The sequence below is a fragment of the Macaca nemestrina genome, chromosome 11 (assembly GCF_043159975.1).
Source record: "Macaca nemestrina isolate mMacNem1 chromosome 11, mMacNem.hap1, whole genome shotgun sequence".
Taxonomy (NCBI): domain Eukaryota; kingdom Metazoa; phylum Chordata; class Mammalia; order Primates; family Cercopithecidae; genus Macaca; species Macaca nemestrina.
This window is the reverse complement of record NC_092135.1, coordinates 57,451,313-57,473,007: the sequence shown is the minus strand read 5'-3', so window position 1 is coordinate 57,473,007 and position 21,695 is coordinate 57,451,313. Positions and strand designations below refer to the sequence as shown.

The 21,695-nt window shown below is 37.0% G+C and overlaps 1 protein-coding gene across 26 annotated transcripts in view; it reads left to right on the top strand.

Annotated features, from left to right (window-relative positions):
* LOC105493186 (bromodomain adjacent to zinc finger domain 2B) overlaps positions 1–21,695 on the top strand; it is a 412,599-nt gene that overhangs the window by 38,085 nt on the left and 352,819 nt on the right. For 22 of the 26 annotated variants that reach the window (XM_024796394.2, XM_011760666.3, XM_071072837.1 and 19 more), the window contains exon 3: positions 3,526–3,628. The exons of 1 other annotated variant lie outside the window; for it this stretch is intronic. The gene's annotated coding sequence lies outside the window, so the exon portion shown is untranslated. Of the gene's footprint in view, positions 1–3,522; positions 3,629–21,695 lie in introns of all 26 variants that reach the window. 3 more of the 26 variants (XM_011760670.3, XM_071072831.1, XM_011760668.3) reach the window with 1 other exon arrangement.

Here is a 21,695-nt window from a genome sequence, read left to right as displayed (position 1 = left end):
TTTCTTTTCTTTCTTTTCTGAGATAGGGTCTCACTTCGTTGCCCAGGCTGGAGTGCAACGGAGCTTACTGCTGCCCTCACTTAGTGGGCTCAGCTGATCCTCCTATCTCAGACTCCCAAGTAACTGAGACTACAGGCACATGCCACCACACTCAGGTTGTTTTCGTAGGGACAAGGTTTCACCATATTGCCCAGGCTGGTCTTGAACTCCTTGGCTCAAGCAATCCGCCCACCTCAGCCTTGCAAAGTGCTTAGGATTACAAGTATCAGCCACTGCATCTGACGTCCCTGTTCTTTTAAATTAAAAAAAAATTAATTATATCATTTACTCTTAAATGTTCTTAAATAAAAACTGTACAAAAATATATAATCAATGAACTGTCATTCCCTCTTCTGTCCCTCTTTCACTCACCTGCTTTAGATAACTAGTTTTTTTCATTTCTCGTTGTCATTCCTCTAGAGGGTTTGTTTGTTTGTTTTGCTTCTTGGTTTTCATTCTGTGTGTGTGCGAAAATATGTATATCTTCGTATGTAATTATATATTCTTCTTATGTCTTTCAGAAAAGACAGCTACTCTATGTACTTTTTTATAGTTTTGATTTATTTGATTTTTGGCTAATATATCCTGGATATATTTTTATCAGTTCATAGAGATCTTCTTTTTTTTTTTTTTTTACAGCTACATAATTTGTGATGTACAGTGTGTGGGTGTCCGTAGTTTAAACTACTAATGTAAAAGCATTTATGTGTTTTTCCTGTGTTTTGCAATTACAAATAATGCTGCAATTCATCACTTTGTACATACATATTTTTATACATTTAGAGTTGTATAGTCAGGGTAAATTCCAGAAATTGAATTGTTAAATCGAAGGATAAACACCTTTGTAGTTTTGTTTGACATTGCCAAATTCTTCCCTATAGAGATTATAGTATTTTATATCCTGCCAGCAATGGTTAAGTTCCTATTTCCTCACAGCTGCACCAACAGAGTAATTGTCAAACTTTGGAGTTTTTACTGGTCTAAAGGTGAGAAATGGTATCTTAGTGTAGTTTTAATTTGCATTTGCCTCATGAAAGTGAAGCTGAATGTATTTTCATATGTTTAAGAGCCATTTCATATTATTTTTCTGAATCATCTGTTTAATTTTTTTGCCTGTTTTTCTGTTGGGATTTTAGAGTTTTTAATTGGTTATCTAAGAGTTCTTTATATATTAGGAATATTAGCCTTTTACCTGTAGTTTATGTTGCAAGTATTTCCTCCCTGCTTATCATTTGTCTTTGGACTTTACTTACGATGTTTTTTGCCATGCAGAAGTTTTTCATTTTTATGTAACAGATTTGTCAATATTTTCTTTTAATGAATCTGGAGTTTGAGTCGTTTATATAAAGTCTTTCTCAATACCTAAGTTATAAAGAAATTAATATATGTTTTCTTTCACTCTTGGTATCATTTCATACTTTACATTTAGAACTTAGGTCTACTTGGGGTGTATGCATATGTATAGTATGCAAAATTGATCCAGATATATCATTTTCCAAATAGCTATCTAGTTATCCCAACATTATTTATTTAAAAGTCCATTTTTCCTCTAGTCTTCTGAGATAAGCCCTTTACTGCATACTAAATTTCTAAATCTATACTTGTCAGTTTTTAAAATCTTATTCTTCCTCACTGGTCTTCTGTCTATTCAGGAGGAGGAGTCAGGAAGCCATAATACCTCCCTCTCTCCAAAAGTATAAAGTGGATGCTGCTTATATCTGGAAAAACCTTCACTCTGGTTAGCATCACTGGCAACTGTATTTCCATGAGGATTCTAAGGCCCCAGGATTCTGTACAGGATGTGGTGTTGTTTACTTTCTATTTTCATGAAAATTGCATAGTTTTGTCTTCTTCTTTTTATCTTTCCAACTTGGGAGATTTATGGGGAAGAAAAAGACAATATTGGCCATTGTTGAACATCGTTTATGTGGGTGAGATCCATTGGATTTAACAACTAAAACATTACAATCTGTGTGTTTATGCGACTGACTGGTATAAATTAGCTAAAATAAAATCCTTAAATACATTCATGGTTGTTAACACCACTTCCTCTTCAACATTTTTGAAATGTGTACCATAAATCCTAATTGTCTCAGTTGATTATAAGCAGGCTTATATTCTAAAGCAAAATTATTATTTTGTTGCAACTAGAAAACTATTCTTACATCTTATACAAAAGTTTAGAATGTTTATATGGAAAATGAAATAGTAATGCCTAACATAAACTTTATACAAAAGTTTAAAATGTTTATATGGAAAATGAAATAATAATGCCTAATATAACATAACAATATGTACACAAAGGAAAAAAGAAGCAAAATGTTTCTGGGATGAAAATGAGGTGAAGAATTTTCAAGTCACGCTAAAGTTTGACAACATGGTTGTATTCTTGAGCGGCTCCCAAGAGAACTATTCTAAGAGTTGTGGAACAATATTACATACAGTTAGGATTAGTTGTTTTATAAAGGAATTTGTTGATATGATTAAAAATTATATATCCATGAGAAGTGGCCATTAGAGGGAAAAACAACATGCTATCCAAATCTGAAAGGCCATTAGCTTGAGCATCTCTAGTGTTTGATCTTCATTATATAAATATATCGGATTATTTACTAAGAACACGTAAACTATTTCTGCTAGTTTGACCAATATACTGAGTATTCCTGAGCAGAAAGAGTTCATATTTATTGACTGACCAGGCCTCTGAAAACTTCAGCAGGATGGGACAATTATTATTTTTTGTCTAATTGGTGAAATCATCCCAATAAATAACTGTTGTACCTGATCTCTTATTTTTAAAATTGAGATATTTATATTTAAACTCATTTTAAAAACATTGCCTCTCTGGGTTCACTTTTAAAAGTATTTGAGGTAGTACCTTCTAGAAAGAATTAATTATTTATGTCCTGTATAGCTACCAATTATTTTCTATCTTAATGTATATCACCCTTGCATGCATTTTTTTTTTTATTTGAAATGGTTCTTTGGGAGAACAAAAGTATTGCAAGGAGCTCCAGTGACCCAAATGAATTATAAAACATTAACCAGTAAGTCAGCAGTTCTGAACATCAACCTTGACAGCTTATGAGTGAAGATAGTAAGGGAGGGCCAGATTTAAAGGATCAATATATTTGACCTGACACAATCAAGGGATGAGGCATATTGAGGTGCAGTTTAGAACCATGAGTACTATTCTTAGAAAAGCAGGCCTAGACACACTTATAATCTGAAACCTAAGATAAAGAAAAAATTATGAAAGCAGACAGAGAAATGTTTGCTTTACATACCAAAGAACAATAATTTGAAGACCAACATTTTTTCGTCAGGAAACGTAGAGGCCAGAAGACAGTATAAATCATCTTAAAACCTGAAACAATAAATCAGTCATTCCAGAATTCTGTGTCCAGTGGAAGTATCCTTCAGAAATGATGGCAAAATTAAGACAATTTTACAAATGGGAAACTAAGAGAAATTTGTCTCCAGCAGACCTATACTACAAGAAATGATAATGGAAGTTCTTCAAGTGAACAGGAAATGATACTAAGAGAAAACTTGGATCTTCAGGAGCAAAGGAAGAACATCAGAAATGGTAAATATCTGGATAAAAATAAAAGACTATTTTTATCCTCTTAAGTCCTTTAAAATGACCTTTGGGTATTTAAAACAAAATTATAACATTGGAGTTTTGGAGTTTTCAGTGTATGTAGATTAATACATATTTACATTGTTAATATACAATAAAAGTAATTTATACGACTACTATAAAATACATAAAACTATAACAATGTATGGTATGTGGCAAGGGGGCAGGTGATTAAAGGGACCTATATGCTTACAAGGTGTATATATTTTACATGAAGAGAAGAGATATAGTGTTCTGCTTGAACTCTGAAAGATTAGAGATGTATATTGTGATCCTTACAGAAATCGCTAAAAATAAAATACAAAGAGGTACAGTTCATGAGCCAATAGAATTGTTAAAATGCCATACTAAGGAGTATTTAAATTATCTTTCTTAAAAGTAGAAAAGAGGTAGCTCACGCCTGTCATTCCAGCACTTTGGGAGGCCGAGGCGGGTGGATCGCTTGAGGTCAGGAGTTTGAGACCAGCCTGGACAACACAGTAAAACCCCATCTCTAGTGAATATACAAAAATTAGCCAGGCATGGTGGTGCATGCCTGTAATCCCAGCTACTCGGGAGGCTGAGGCAGGAGAATCACTTGAACCTGGGAGGCAGAGGTTGCAGTGAGCCGAGGTCACACCACTGCACGCCAGCCTGGGTGACAGAGCAAGACTCAATCTCAAAAAAAAAAAAAGAGGAAAGAAAGAACAACAGGAACTACTGCAACAGCACATAGAGATAATAGAGCCAAGTAATAAAATTATTAAATGAAATTCAGTGATAACAATAATCACATTAAATATTAAACATCTAAATACTAAACTGTAAAGGTAGATTGTTAGAGCAGATATAAATGAAAGAACATACTATACTTCCTACAAAAGATTTATCTTAGGCCTAAAAATACAAATATGTTGGAAGTAAATGAATAGACAAAACTATACCAGGTAAACAGCATAAAAAGAGGAAGCACCTATATTAACATCAGATGAAATCGCTTTTAAGATTGAGAGTATTATCGGAGGTAAAGAGTGATATTTCATCATGATAAAAGGCACAATTTGAGAAAACATAATCACAGATGCCTGTGTAACAGCAACTTAAACATACATGAAGCAGAAATTGAGATCATGGTAGAAGATTTTAACACCTCCTTCTCAGTAATTGATAGAACAACTAAAAAAAAAAATCTGTAAAGACATAGAAGATTTGAACCGATTTGATCTAATGGATACATTTGGAATACTATACCTAAATAACTGCTAAATACGTATTTTTTGGGGGTTCACATGGTATATTCTCAAAGAGAGACCATATGATAGACAATAAAACAAAACAACAAATTTAAAAGGAATGAAATTATGCAGTTTGTTCTCTTACCACAACAGAATTAAAAATCAATGACAAGATAGGAAAATACCAAATATTTTGAAACTTAACACCCCCACCAAATAAAAAACAGGACAAAGAAGAAAGCAAAAAGGAAATTAGAAAATACTTTGAAGGGAGTGATAATGAGAATACAACAGATCAAAATTTGAGGAATGTAGATAAAGCAGTGCTTAAAGGGTGACATAGCTTCAATTTCTTTTTTTTTTTTTTCTTTTTTTTTATTTGAGACGGAGTCTCTTGCTCTGTTGCCCAGATTGGAATGAAGTGGCATGATCTCAGCTCATTGCAACCTCCGCCTCCCAGGTTCAAGCAATTCTCCTGCCTCAGCCTCCCGAGTAGCCTGAATCACAGGCATGCACCACCACGCCCAGCTGATTTTTGCATTTTTAGTAGAGATGGGGTTTCGCCATGTTGGACAGGCTGGTCTCAAATTCCTGACCTCAAGTGATCAGCCTGCCTCGGCCTCCCTAAATGCTAGGATTACAGGTGTGAGCCCATTTCAATTTCTTAAATTAGAAAACAAAGCTCTAAAATTAATGACCTGAGATTTTAAGAAGCTAGACTAGGAAAAGCAAATTGAACCTAAACTAAGTAGAAGGAAGAAGGAATAAAGATAAGAACAGAAACCCATCACCCAAAAAACAGATGAGAGAAAACTGACAAAACCAGTATCTGATTATTTGAAAAGAAAAACAAAATAAACATGTACCTACCTAAATGATTGAGATAAAAGAGAAAGCAATAGACAAAATTAAACATGCATTCATTATATAAACTCAGTAAACTTGGAATAATAGCGAACTTCTTAACCTGAAAAGGGGTATATACTGGAAAACCCCCAATTAACATCATACATAGCAATGAAAGATGGAATATATTACCCCAAGGATTAGAAACATGGAAAGAATGGGCCGGGCGCGGTGGCTCACGCCTGTAATCCTAGCAGTTTGGGAGGCCGAGGCAGGCAGATCACGAAGTCAGGAGATCAAGACCATGGTGAAACCCTCTGTACTAAAAATACAAAATTTTAGCCAGGCGCTGTGGCCGGCGCCTGTCGTCCCAGCTACTCGGAAGGCTGAGGCAGGAGAATGGCGTGAACCCGGGAGGCGGAGCTTGCAGTGCGCCTATATTGCGCCACTGCACTCCAGCCTGGGCGACAGAGACTCCGTCTCCAAAAAAAAAATAAAATAAAATAAAATAAAAACATGGAAAGAATGACCTAATGACCTCTTTCACCATTTATATTTAACATTGTAACAAATGCTGTAGACATTGCATTAGGGCAAAAGAATAACAGCAATAATATGTATAAAGATCCTAAAGGACAAAGTAAACAGTCCCTCTGCAAAAGCAACTACTAGAACAAATGAATGAATTAACAATGTTAAAGAATATAAGGTTAATATAAAATGAGTTGAATATTTTATATACTAGTAGCAAACAATTGGTATTTTTTTAAAACTTCATCAAAAGAATAATAGGAATAAATATAACAAAATACATCTACAGTCTCTACCCAGAATACTATAAAACACTGATGAGAGAATTTTTAAATGACTGAATTTAATAGATATACCATGTTCATGAATTACAGCACTCAAGATTGTTGACATGTTGCTTCTAATGAAATTGATTAATAAAACTAATACAATTTCAATTAAAATTTTAGTAGACCATTTTGAGAGAATATGAAAAGCTGATGGTAAAATCAATGTGAAAATGCACAAAAGCAAACAAGCAATGATAGACAATCCTACTTTTAAAATGATAAAATTGGAGAACCTATCCAGATTTCAAGACTTCACGTTATAATCATAACTATTTGTTATTGACAAAATGAAAGGCCCGTGGAACAATGGAACAGAATCCAATCTTAAAATAGGCCTGGCACACACATATATAATTAACTGATTTTCACCAAGGATGCCGAGATAATTTAGTGAGGGCATAGAGTCTTTTATTTATTTATTTTTGAAACAGTCACACTCTGTCACCCAGGCTGCAATGCAGTGGCACAGTCTTACATCACTGCAACTTCCGCCTCCTGGGTTCAAGCAATTCTCGTGCCTCAGACTCCTGAGTAGCTTGGATTACAGGCAGGTGCCACTATGCCTGGCTAATTTTTGCATTTTTAATAGAGATGAGGTTTCACCGTGTTGGCCAGGCTGGTCTCAAACTCCTGGCCTCAAGTGATCCACCTGGCTTGGCCTTCCAAAGTGCTGGGATTATGGGTGTTAGCCACCATGCCTGGCTGGAGAGTCCTTTCAATAAAATGTTGATATAATTGACTGCCAAAATGGGGGAGAAATTATTATTAATTCCATCTTATATTGAAGAAAAAAAACTCAAAATGAACTATAAACTTAAACCTAAAGCCTCACACTGTAAATCGCTGAGAAGAAAAAAAAAAAAAAAAAAAAGACCAGGAGAAAAATCTTTGCAATCTAGAAATGGGAAAATTTTTCTTAGTTTTATTTTTAATTTTTTTATTATACTTTAAGTTATGGGATACATGTACAGAACGTGCAGATTTGTTATATAAGTATATATGTGCCATGGTGGGTTGCTGTACTCATCAACCCGTCATCTAGGTTTTAAGCCCCACGTGCATTAGGTATTTCTCCTAATGCTATCCCTCCCCTTGCCCCCCAACCCCCACCAGGCCCCAGTGTGTGATGTTCCCCTCTCTGTGTCCATGTGTGTTTTGTTTTGTTTTGTTTGCAGATGGAGTCTTTGCTCTGTTGCCCAGGCTGGAGTGCAGTGGCCTGATCTTGGCTCACTGCAACCTCCGCCTCCCGAATTCAAGCAATTCTCCTGCCTCTGCCTCCCAAGTAGCTGGGATTACAGGCATGCGCCACCACACCCGGCTAATTTTTGCATTTTAGTAGAGACGGGGTTTTGCTGTGTTGGCCAGGCTGGTCTCGAACTCCTGACATCAAGTAATCCACCCACTTTGGCCTCCTAAATGCTAGGATTACCACATCTGGCCTGTTCTTAGTATTTTAAAAGTATGAATCAGCTGGGTATGGTGGCGCATGCCTGTAATCCCAGCACTTTGGAGGCTGAGGTCGGTGGATCACTTGAGCCCAGGAGTTTGAAACCAGCCTGGGCAACGTGGTGAAACCCCATCTTTACAAAAAATACAAAAATTTAGCTAGGCGTGGTGGCATGCCTTTGTAGTCCCAGCTACTTGGAAGGCTGAGGTTGGAAGATCCCCTGAGCCAGTGAGGCAGAGATTGCAGTGAGCCAAGATTGTGCCATTGCACTCTAGCCTGGGCAACAGAGCGAGACACTGTCTCAAAAAAAAAAAAAAAAAAGTGAATCATAAAAGAAAATATAATAAATTGGCCTTTTTTTAAAGATCAAAATTTAAATTTTTTGCTCTTTGGAAACACACTTAATAAAATGAAAATGCAGTGAATGCATGGAGGAACAATATTGTAAATATATATCAAAGGACTGGGACTTGCTTGCAGGATATTAACAGAACTTTTACAACTCACTAACAAGAAGAAAGTGACCCATTTAACAAATGAACAAAAGTTTTGCCTAGGTACATCATAAAAAGATACGTGAATGTGAAAATAAACACATGAAATTATGCCCAACATCATTAGTCAACAGGGAAATGCAAATTAAAACCAAAAACACCCATTTCACACACATTACAATTGTTAAAACTAAAAAAGATGTCCATATGGAATGCTGTTTAGGACGTACACCAACTAGAATTTGCAAACACTGATGGTGGACATGTAAAATGGTAATCCACCTTAGAAAACGGTTTGACAGTTTCTTAAAAGTTAGTAACAGGCAGCTGGGTGCGGTGGCTCACGCCTGTAATCCCAGCATTTTGGGAGGCCAAGGCAAGCAGATCATGAGGTCAGGAGTTCGAGACCAGCCTGGCCAACATAGTGAAACCCCGTCTCTACCAAAGATACAAAAAATAGCCGATGTGGTGGCATGTGCCTGTAATACTAGCTGCTCGGGAAGCTGAGGCAGGAGAATTGCTTGAACCCGGGAGGCAGAGGTTGCAGTGAGCCGAGACCACACCATTGCATTCCAGCCTGGGTGACAGAGTGTGACTCCATCTCAAAAAAGAAAAAACACACACACATGCTGGCAACAGGCCGTGCATGGTGGCTCACACCTGTAATCCCAGCACTTTGGGAGGCCAAGGCGGGAGGATCACCTGAGGTCAGGAGTTCGAGACCAGCCTGACCAACATAGTGAAACCACATCTCTACTAAAAACACAAAAAATTAGCTGGGCGTAGTGGCACACGCCTATATTCCCAGCTACTCAGGAGGCTGAGGCAGGAGAATTGCTTGAGCCCAGGAGGTGGAGGTTGCAGTGAGCTGAGATCATGCCGCTGTACTCCAGCCTGGCTGACAGAGTGAGACTCTGTCTCAAAAAAAAAAAAAAAAGAAAATTAGATAAATTAGACTTTGGCAATATTAAAACTTTTGTGCTTCTAGGGACACCACCAAAAAGGTAAAAGACCACCAATAGAATGAGAGAAATATTTCAAATTATATATTTGATAAGAAACTTGTATCTTGAATATATAAAGACCACTTACAATTCAATAAAAAGCTTATTTTAAAAAATAGACAAAAAATCAAAATAGACATTTATCTAAAGAAGTTATATAAATGGTTTATAAGCACATGAAATGATGTTCAACATCATTAGCCATCAGGGAAATGAAAATCAAAATGACAATAAGATACTAATTCACAACCACTAGGATGGCTGTTTAAAAAACAAAAGTAAGGGCTAGGCGTAGTGGCTCACTCCTATAATCCCAGCACTTTGGGAGGTTGAGGCAGGTGGATCATGTGAGGTCAGGAGTTCAAAGCCAGCCTGGCCAACATGGTGAAACCCCATGTCTACTAAAAATACCCCCCCCAAAAAAATTAGCCAGGCATGGTGGTGGGCACCTGTAATCTCAGCTACTCGGGAGGCTGAGGTAGGAGACTCACTTGAGCCCACGAGACAGAGGTTGCAGTGAGCAGAGATCACGCCATTGCACTCCAGCCTAGGCGACAGCAAGACTTCATCTCAAAAAGGAAATAAAACAAAACAAACAAAAGTAAGAAACAAGAATCAGTGAGAATGTGGAAATATTGGAACCTCTCATATGGTGCTGGTAGGTATGTAAAGTGGTTCAGCCACGGTGTGGAAAACAGTTTGGCAGTACATGAAAGAGTTAAACATAGAAATACCATATAACCAAAAAATTCTCCACTTAGGTATATACCTTAAATAATTAAAAACAGATATCATGCATGAATGTTTATAGTAGTACCATTATACAATTGCCAAAAGGTGGAAAGAACTAAATGTCCATCAACAGATCAATAAGCAAATTGTGGTGTAATCTATCCAATGGAATATTATTTTTGGCCAACAAAAAGGAATAGTGGTACATATGCTACAGTGCAGATGAGCCTTGATATCATGCCAAGTGAAAGCAACCAAATACACAAGGCCACACGTTGTATGATTCCATTTGTATGCAATATCCAGAATAGGTAAATCCAGAGAGAGACAGCAGATTGGTGGTTGCCAGTGGCCAGGGAATACCTGTTTCATGGGCCTGGGTTATTTTGGGTGGGGGATGGTCAGGGAGTAATGAAAATCTTTTGCAATTAGATAAGATTGTTGGCCAGGCACGATGGCTTACTCCTGTAGTCCTAGCAGTTTGGGAGGTGGAGACAGGAGTACCGCTTGAGCCCAAGAGTTCAAGACCAACCTTAGCAGTATACTGAGACCTTGTCTCAATTAATTAAAAAAAAAAGACGATGGTTTTACAACATTGTGAATGTACTAAATGCCACTGAATTGTTGCCTTTAAAATGGTTAATTTTATATTATGGGAATTTACACAATAAAACACATATACAAACATATACTCACACATTGAGATATCACTACACATCAAATAGATGGAATAAAACTTTTAAAACGGACTGCACTGGGTTTTGACATGGTTGTAGAGGAATTAGAACCCTATGTGTGGGAATATAAAATTGTAAAACTGCGTAGAAAAACAGTTTGGCTTTAAAAAGCTTAAAAAGCTGAACAAAAACCAACCACATGATTCATTCACTCTTCTTGGGAATTTGCCCAAGAGAAAAAGAGGATATGTCCATACAGACCCTTGAACTAGAATATACCTAACAGCTTTATTTGTAACAGCCCCCAAATTGGAAACATCTGAAATGTCCATCAACAGGTTAATGAATAGAGAAACTGTAGTATATCCATACAATGGAATACTACTCAGCCATATAGAAAGATGAACTATTCACATATTACAATATGGCTGAAGCTGAAAGTAATTTTTCTAAGTGAATTAACCCACACAAAAAGGGAATATATACTATATGATTTCATTTATGTAAAACTCTAAACAAAATAGACAAACCTCTAGTGGCAAGAAATAGATTGTTAGTTGCCTGGGGATAGGAAGAAGGGGAGTAGGGAGGGAGAAAGGATTACAAAAGGGATGAAAAAACTTTTTGGAGTGATGAATATATTCACTATCTTGATTATGGTACTGTTTCACAAGTATATTCATAAGTCAAAAATTATCAAATTGTATACTGTACATATGTGTATTTTGTATATCAATTATATTTTAATAATGCTATTTTAAAAATAAATATTGGTGGCCAGGCTCGGTGGCTCACGCCTGTAATCCTAGCACTTTGGGAGGCCGAGGCGGGTGGATCTCTTAAGGTCAGGAATTCGAGACCAGCCTGACCAACATGGTAAAACCCTATGCCTACTACAAATATAAAAATTAGCTGGGTGTGGAGGTGCACGACTGTAATCCCAGCTACTCAGGAGGCTGAGGCAGGGGAATTGTTTGAACAGGGAAGGTGGAGGTTGCAGTGAGCTGAAATTGTGCCAGCCTGGGCAACAGAGTGAGACTCTGTCTCAACATATAGGAGAGGATGTGGAGTAATTGGAGCCCTTGTACACTGCTTATGGGAGAGAAAACTGTGTAGTTGCGTTTCACAGTTTGGCAGTTCCTTAAAAAGTTAAACATAGAGTTACCATTAAATCTATCACTTCTACAACTAGGTATATGCTCAAGAGAAATGAAAACATATGTCCACAGAAGAAGTCACAGATTAATGTTCCTGCAGCATCATAATGGCCAAAAGATGGAAACAACCCAAATTCTATTAAATGAAGAAAGAATAAACAAAATGTTATATATCTATACAGTGGAATATTATTTATCCATAAAAAGGAATGAAGTACTGATTCATGGTACAAGGTTGTTGACTCTCCAAAACATTATGCTAACTGAAATAAGCCAAAAATGAAAGGACAGATGTATAATTTCACTTATTTGTGATATATATGTACCTCATAGAGGCAAATTAATAGAGACAAAATAGAATAGAGCTTAGAGCTTACCAAATACTATGGAGAGAAAGGAATGGGGAGTTACTGTTTAATGGATATAGAGTTTCTGTTTGGCATGATGAAAAAGTTCTGGAAATGGAAAATGATGATGTGGTTGCACAAAATTATGAATGTGCTTAATTCCACTGAATTGTACACTTCAAAATGGTTAAAATAGTAAATTGATGTTATATTTATTTTACCTCAGTGAAAAAGTGATGCATGAAATTATGATACTGTAATGAATAGAGGACTTCCAGTTATGGTAAATGGAAATAGTTGATGACTCCTCTTTACAAAAAAATAAGTATAAAAATGGATAAATTTGTCAGAAACAACAACTTCTGTGCACTGGAAATCAACCCAAAGCGGGCAACACATTGAGAAACATTAATTCTTGAAAAACTGTTGCAGTTTTGGGTATGAATAGTGAGAGTCTGTGGCCTTCTTGTCTGGAGTTCTTCCTATACCCCTCCTCCAGGGAACTTAGTGGACAAGAGTGGTAGTTTTACCTGCTTTTGACTGGTCATGGATACTATGACATTTGATGTCAGAGGAATACTCAGAAGTGGAGAGTAAAAATTTGTGTCTTTGCCAGCTAAAATTATCAAATTAGGTTTAAAATGGTGGGGGAAACCCCCAGTTTTGTTAACTAAAAGTTAGTTCCACTTGGGAGACCTGGAAATGAGATATCTGTATAGGGGTTCTCCACACATCCCTTGCTAACTAGCAAACTACACATGTTCAAAGAATACCCAAGAGCATCTGACAAAAAGTAAAAAGACAAAGGACACTAAAGATTTGGCTCAAACTTTTAGTAGGTTCTGCAACCCACACACAGATAATTGGCAAGTGGTAGAAATCTTACTGGCTCAAGGTATTTGAGCACAACCCTGAGGCTGATTGAGCCACACCCGTTGGCTGACCACTGAGTAGTGTTGAAACAGGCAACTTCTAGGAAGCCAGATTACAAAATGATAGTAGGAATAAAGAAACGGAACAGAAACATTCACGGAATAAATTATACAACTTCTCTACAATCTCTTCCAGAAAATAGAAACAAAGGGAATGCTTCCTTACACATTCTGTCAAGCTGGGATTATTTCAGTACCCAAACTAGACAAAAGACATTACAAGAAAGGGAAAGCACAGATCAAAATCTCTCATGAATGTAGATGCAAAAATCTTCAGCTGAGGCCAGCCACGATGGCTAATTCCTGTAACCCCAGCACTTTGGGAGGTCGAGGCGGGAGGATTGCTTGATCTCAGGAGTTCAAGACCAGCCTAGGCAACATAGGGAGACCCCATCTGTTCAATACAAATAAAATTTACGTGGGTTCAGTGGCTCATGCCTGTAATCAGACCACTTTGGGAGGCCAAAGCAGGTGGATTGCCTGAGCTTAGGCGTTCAATACCAGCCTGGGCAACATGGTAAAACCCTATCTCTACTGAAATGCAAAGAATTATCCAGACTTCGGTGGAGCATGCCTATAGTCCCAGCTACTTGGGAGGCTGAGGCACAAGAATCGCTTGAACCTGGGAGGCAGAGGTTGCAGTGAGCTGAGATCGTGCCACTGCACTCCATCCTGGGCAACAGAGCAAGACTCTGTCTCCAAAAAAGTATAAATAAATAAAAATAAAATTTAGCTGGACATGGTGGTACATGCCTGTGGTTCTACATACTCGTGAGGCCTAGGTGAAAGGATCTCTCGAACTCAGGTGATCAAGGTTGCATTGAACCATGATTGTGCCACTGCATCCCAGTCTGGGTGACAGAGCAAGACCCAGTCGCAAAAAAAAAATTTTTTTTTCAACTAAATATTAGCAAATCAAATCCCACAATGCACAAAAACAATTTTATACCATGACCAACTGGTATTTATTCCAGTTACGCAAGGTTCGTTTAGCAAAGAGCAACTAATGAAATTCATGACATCAACTGGCTAAAGAAATCATATGATCATATCAATAGATGCATAAAAACAATTTGACAAAGTCCAACACCCATTTATGACAAAAATCTTTTTCAAACTGAGAATAGAAGGGTACTCCCTCAAGTTGATAAAGGACATCAACAGAGAAACTACCTCTAAAGTACTTAATAGTGAGAGAATAGATGCTTTCCCACTAAGATCAGAAACAGGGCAGAGATGTCCACTTTCACCACTCCTATTCGACTTCATACTGAAGTGCCTATTTAATCCAATAAGACAAGAAAAAGAAACAAAATGCCTGCGGATTGGAAAAGAAGAAATGAAACTATCTTTATTTGCAAATTTAAAGAATCAACCAAAAAATCTGGAACTAATAACTACTTGTATCAAAGCTGCAAGATACGAAGTTAATGTACAAAATCCAGTTGCCTTCTTATATTCCAGCAATGAACAATTTGAATTTGACATTAAAAACACAATACCTTTTACATTATCATCAAATCCGAGAAGTACTTAGATATAAATCTGACAAAGTGTGTACCAGAACTATATGAGGAAAACTATAAAACTCTGACAAAAGAAATCAAAGATCTAAGTAAATTGTGAGATAGTCCACGTACATGGATAGGAAGAGTCTATTATGTCAAGATTTCAGTTCTTTCCAACTTGATTTATAGATTTAACAGAATCTCAATCAAAGTCATTGCCAATTATTTTGGGGACATCAACAAGCTGATTCTGAAGTTTATACATAAAGACAAAAGATGCATAATAGCCAAGACAATATTGAAGAACAAGGTTAGAGGACTGACACTCTCCAATTCCATGGCTTACTGTAAAGCTACAGTAATCAGCACAGTGTGGTACTGATAAAAGAGAGGACAAATTGATACAGAACACAGAAACAGACCTATGCAAATAATAGTCAATGGATCTTTGACAAAAGAGCAAAGGCAATTTAATGTAGAAAGGATGGTCCTTTCAACAAATGATGCTGGAACTGGACATCTACATGCAAAAAAATTAATCTAAATATAGGCCTTACAGCTTCCAGAAAAATTAGTTAAGCATGGATAGACCTAAATGTAAAACTGCAAAACTATAAAACTCCTGGAGGATAACACTGGAGAAAGTCTAAGTGACCTAGAGTTTGCAGTGAATTTTTAGATACAATACCAAAAGCATATACTCCATAAAAGAAAAAAATTGGTAAGTTGTACATGATTACAATTTAAGACTTCTCTGCAAAAGACACCATTAAAAGAATGAAAAAAAGAGCCACAGAGTGGGAGAAATTATTTGCAAAATACGTATCTGATGACTTATTCAAACATTCAGAGAAATATTTAAAATTCAAAAATAGGCCGGGCGCGGTGGCTCAAGCCTGTAATCCCAGCACTTTGGGAGGCCGAGACGGGCGGATCACAAGGTCAGGAGATCGAGACCATCCTGGCTAACACGGCGAAACCCCGTCTCTACTAAAAAAAAAAAAACAAAAAAAATTAGCCGGGCGAGGTGGCGGCGCCTGTGGTCCCAGCTACTCGGGAGGCTGAGGCAGGAGAATGGCGGGAACCCGGGAGGCGGAGCTTGCAGTGAGCTGAGATCCGGCCACTGCACTCCAGCCTGGGCGACAGAGCGAGACTCCGTCTCAAAAAAAAAAAAAAAATTAAAAAATAAAATAAAATAAAATTCAAAAATAAGGAAACAGACAACCTGATTTAAAAAATGTGCAAAGGATCTAAACATATAAAGAAAAGATACATATGGCCAATAAGCATATGAAAAGATGCTCAGCATCATATGCCATTGGGGAATTGTTAGTTAAAATGAGAGTGTTACATCCAGACAATGGAATATTATTCAGTACTGAAAAGAAATGACCCTATTAAGAAATGAAAAGACATGGAGAAACCTTAAACACATATTGCCAAGTGAAAGAATCCAATCTGAAAAGATTACATACTGTTTAATTCCAACTATATGACATTCTGCAAAAGGTAAATCTGTGGAGACAGTAAAAAGAGCAGTGGTCGTCAAGGGGTTCAGGGTGAGGTAGGGAGAGAGGGATAAATGGGTGTAACACATAATTTTTAGAATCATGAAACTATCCTGTATGATACTATATTGGTGAATACATGTCATTATGCATCTGTCAGAACTCATACAAAGCAACAGAAAGCATACCCCCGATGTAATCTGTAACTTGAGTTAATAATGTATCAGTATTGGCTCATCAGTTGTGACCAGTGTACCACAGTAATTCAAGATACTAATAACTGGGGAAGAGATTTGAGGGGTTATATGGGAACTCTCTGTACTTGCAACTTATTTTTCTGTAAAACTAAAGTTGCTTTAAAAAGCATATTAATTTTTAAAAGAATAATCAGAGACATCAGTAGCTACACACCGCATGAGAGACAAATTCTGAAGTTTAAGTCCAGGCAAGTTACTAAAAATAAATAAACAACACTTTCAGGAAAATAAAACAGAATTTAGAGTTGCTACATGCTCTCTAAAAGTCAAAACTACTAGATATGCAAAGATGAGACATGCTCTGGAAATAAAGCAATCAATAGAAATTGAATCTGAGTGGGCCCAGATGTGAGATTTTGCGAAGGACCTCAACACAGCTATTAGAAATACGCTGAAAAATTGTTTTAAACTTACATTCAAAGAACTAATGGAAAACATAATAACAGTGACTCAATGTAAAGGGGGAATCTAAATAGATAAATAGAATCTATAGAAAAGGAACCAAATAGAAATTCTAGAACTTAAAAGTAAGAGAACTGAAATGAAAAATTTACTTGATGGACTTAGCAGCAAATTGAAACACTGAGTAAACTTGAAGATCATTAAAAATTACCCAGTGAGATGAGATCATTAGAAATTATCCAATGCGATGTCAGGTAACCGTTATACATGTAATGGGCATCCTAGTATGAGAGTGAGGGGGGAGAAAAAATAATTGAAGAAATAATTAATGAGCACCTCCGAGTTTTGGTAGAAACTTGAGGTTCAAGAAGCTCAACAAATCCCATAAAGGAAAAACACTAAAGGACCACACCTGGAAACATTATCGTGAAAGTGCTGACAGCTAAAGACAAAAAGAAACTCTTGAAAGAAGCAAGAAAAAAACAACTCATCATGAACAGGGAAACAGCAATATGATTAATAGCTTACTGCTGTTGTCAGAAACAGTGATCTCCAGAAGACAATACAATGGCATATTTAAAGTCCTGGGGGTGGGTTTGTGGAGGCAACTGACAACAAAGAATACTATATACTATAAAATTAACCTTCGGAAATGAAGGCGATATAAAGATGTTTCCAAGAAAATAAAAACTGAGAGATTTGGTTAATAACCAGCCTGTGCCACAAACACTACTTCAGATTTCTTCAGATTGAAAGAATGTGATACCTGATAGTAACTCATATCCAGAGGAAAGAATGAAGAGGACTGGTAAAAGTAAATTTGTGTGTAAAAGACTTTAAAATATTTTTTTCTATTTTCCTAATTTCTTCAAAAAACAAAGTGTTTAAAGCAGTAATTATGGCACTTTTTTGTTGAATGCATAACATATAATTGACATTAATAATGCTAAGGAGGGTGGTGGAAATGAAACATATAGGAGCAAATTTGTTAAAATAAGATTCTTTTAAAGTAGATTGTCATAAATTAGAGACTAATCGTATAATTCCTAAAGTAATGGACTAAAAAGAAGCTATATATACATGTGCACACACACACATATATACACACACAAACGTGTTTAGCATACTTGTTTAACATAAAAGATCATATAGGAGTAACGGAGAACAAAAAAGGACATAAAGGAAAAAAATAGCAAGATGGGAAATACAAATTCAACTATATCAGTAATTACAGTGAAGGTGAATGGACTTCAGGCAAATGGTAGAGATTTACATCCCTTTATTCCTATGCTACACTATTGTGGCTATATTCCATTTGCTCCTGCAAATTCACTATTCTTAGTCCACTTTGCTTTTTACCCTGGGAGTTAGATTTGTGTGAATTATATAGGTCCATATACTCGCTGCCATTTGGTCAGTTTCCACCAATGAGGAGCCCTTGAAGAATATCAGGGAAAAGGAGGAGTATGCGGACAGTTATTTATTCCCCTGGCTCCCTTCCCATATGGGTACGTCAGGCTCACTATGTCTCTTATTGGCCATGGCCTTTTCTACACTATTCCTTCCTTCTGGCTACAGCAGCTAATTTTGCTCCCCATAAGGACAGTAAGAACTCCACTGATATTAGCCCTGTGTTATTGTACTGTTTCTTATGGTTCCCTTTCACCCTGTTTTATGAATACATAAACCCTTCTTGAAGCCGGGCACGGTGGCTCAAGCCTGTAATCCCAGCACTTTGGGAGGCTGAGACGGGCGGATCACAAGGTCAGGAGATCGAGACCATCCTGGCTAACACGGTGAAACCCCGTCTTTACTAAAAAATACAAAAAACTAGCCGGGCGAGGTGGCGGGCGCCTGTGGTCCCAGCTACTCCGGAGGCTGAGGCAGGAGAATGGCGTAAACCCGGGAGGCGGAGCTTGCAGTGAGCTGAGATCCGGCCACTGCACTCCAGCCTGGGCGACAGAGCCAGACTCAGTCTCAAAAAAAAAAAAAAGAAAAGAAAAAACCCTTCTTGAATTATCCAAACTTGAAAGTGTGTATGTGTCCTAAGGAAACCTGGGCTGATATATATACCTGTAATTTTTACGTAGGATGTTTTTTTCACATTCCTTTGTATTAGCCATCTTGTCCTTAAGTATTCTTCAAATATCCTTCGCATTTTTCTTTTTCATTCTGAGAAATATTTTAGTCTGTCTTTCACATCTTTCTTCACTTTTTTTTTTCTTTTTTTTTGAGATAGACTTTTGCTCTTTTGCCCATGCTGGAGTGAAGTGGCGTGATCTCAGCTCACTGCAACGTCCACCCCACCAGGTGCAAGCAATTCTCCTGCCTCAGCCTCCTGAGTAGCTCAGATTATAGGCGCCTGCCACCACACATGGCTAATTTTTGTATTTTTAGTAGAGACAGGGTTTTGCCATGTTGGCCAGCCTGGTCTCAAACTCCTGACCTCAGGTAATCCACCTGCCTCGGCCTTCTTTCTTCACTTTTAATGTGACCGTAGTGCATGTTTAAATTATTTGGTTATTTTCCATTAGCTAATTCCTTACATTGTACTAATAGCCTTTGAATTCATGTTAATCATTTTATTTTAATTCCTCTCTTTGACTTTCCTGTTGCATCTTCTTTGAAATAACCAAGCACATGAAACATAAATGTTTGTATTTTCCTCAGAGGAAACTACAGAATATATGCTATTTTACATGTCTTTTTATCTTTTATCTCGGCTCACTATAGCCTCTGCCTCCCAGGCTCAAGCGATTCTCCTCCCTCAGCCTCCCAAGTACAGGCATGCATTGCCTTGCCCAGCTAATTTTTGTATTTTTTTGTGGAGATGGGGTTTCACCATGTTGCCCAGGCTGGTCTTGAACCCCTGAGCTCAAGTGATACACCCATCTCGGCCTCCCAAAGTGCTGGAATTACAGGTGTGAGCCACCATGCCTGGCCTGTAGTTTCTTTTCAAAACATTCTTCTCCTTTTTTTTTTTTTCTTTTTCTTTACTTCATTTTTTTCCTACATACTTAGCAAGTTCTTCTGGCATTTTTTTCAATAGAGAGCATTGAAGAAGAAAACTTAACACTTCCTCGCTTTCATATTACACTGCTAGCAAATTGTGCTCTTAGTGCTAACTTAGAAGGCAGATTTCTACCTTTCCCTGCAATACCTGTTGACATTTATCTTAAATGGATCTGTTAGTGCTTCTTGGGGTTTTTTTTGTCTTGGTTTCTCTGTCTAAATTAGTCAGATCTCAGTTCACAATGCTTTGATAATATGTAATATATTCAAGCCTATCTTTCCATCTTTTGTCTACTACTAACATATATCATATATTTCAACCCTGTGCTCCTGCTTCTTTATGTGTTACATGCTGGGAATTATAAACTCTGTAGATACAACAGAGAAAAGCGGCTATGGTGGAATCTTTGGCAGGCTTCTCGTTCTGGTTTCCTCAGAGTATTACTCCGTGCAGTTGGGATACGGTTGTCTTTTTATTGATCAGTATATTACAACATGTAATGAGAGTTGAGTTCTTTTCCTGCCTGTGTTAGTCCAAGCTGTTCTTGTTGATAGAACATATTTCTGATTGCATTCCCACTATTATAACAGGAAAAAATTCCACTAAGGTTTTGGCTTATTATTTGTTGTTTAAAGCTCCTGTACTCTTTTTTTGGGGTTAACTTCCAAGTCTACTTAATGCTTTTTTATATTCCAGTGAATCTTTTAAATGTGGAAGAATTTGAAGTTATCTAGTAGAATTTCCTATTTGATGAAGATATGGTACAGAGGTTAAATTAGTATTCCATAGGCTCAGCCAAATGTTGTAAGATACAAGTACATTTTCTGATTACTAGTCCATTACCCTTGCCATTGTTTCATGATAAATCTTTTATTATTTGAGTTTGTCAATAATTCCATTAGAAGGAACACTAGTGTAGAAGTCAGCATATCTAGATTTTAGTGACAACTGTGTCAATAATTAGCTAAATTATTTTGAAGTCACTGAACCTTATTTGTAATTACATCATGTATCATATAAGCCAGAAGATCCAGATTTTCTTTAGGATCTTTTTCACTTGTAAAATTCAATTTCAAGTTGTTTTGATTTCTAGGATGCCAAGCAAAGACTATCTCAAGTTTCGTTTAGAGGTACTAAGTAACATAAAACCTGTAAGATATGATTGTTTCCAACTCTTTGATATGTTCTATTAAAAGAATTATAGAATATCTGGGTCAGCTGCATGTATGAGGCTAGGTATACATTTGAACAAATTCCCAAATAGTTTAATAGAAGAAATGTTGTAGAAATGATTTTTTAAAAGAATATTAATATAACGTGTTTATTGAATATTTGTTAGGTAAAATTCTTAAACAGAATTTTTAATAAAAAGGTGGTATAGGAGGTTAATTAAAAAGGACACTTGGAGCCAGGTGTCGTGGCTCACGCCTGTAATCCCAGCACTTTGGGAGGCTGAGGCGGGTGGATCCCTTGAGGTCAGGAGTTGAAGACTAGCCTGGCCAACGTGGTGAAACCCCGTGTCTACCAAAAAGTATAAAAAATTAGCTGAGTATTGTGGCATGTGCCTGTAATCCCAGCTACTTGGAAGGCCGAGGCAGGAGAATCACTTGAACCC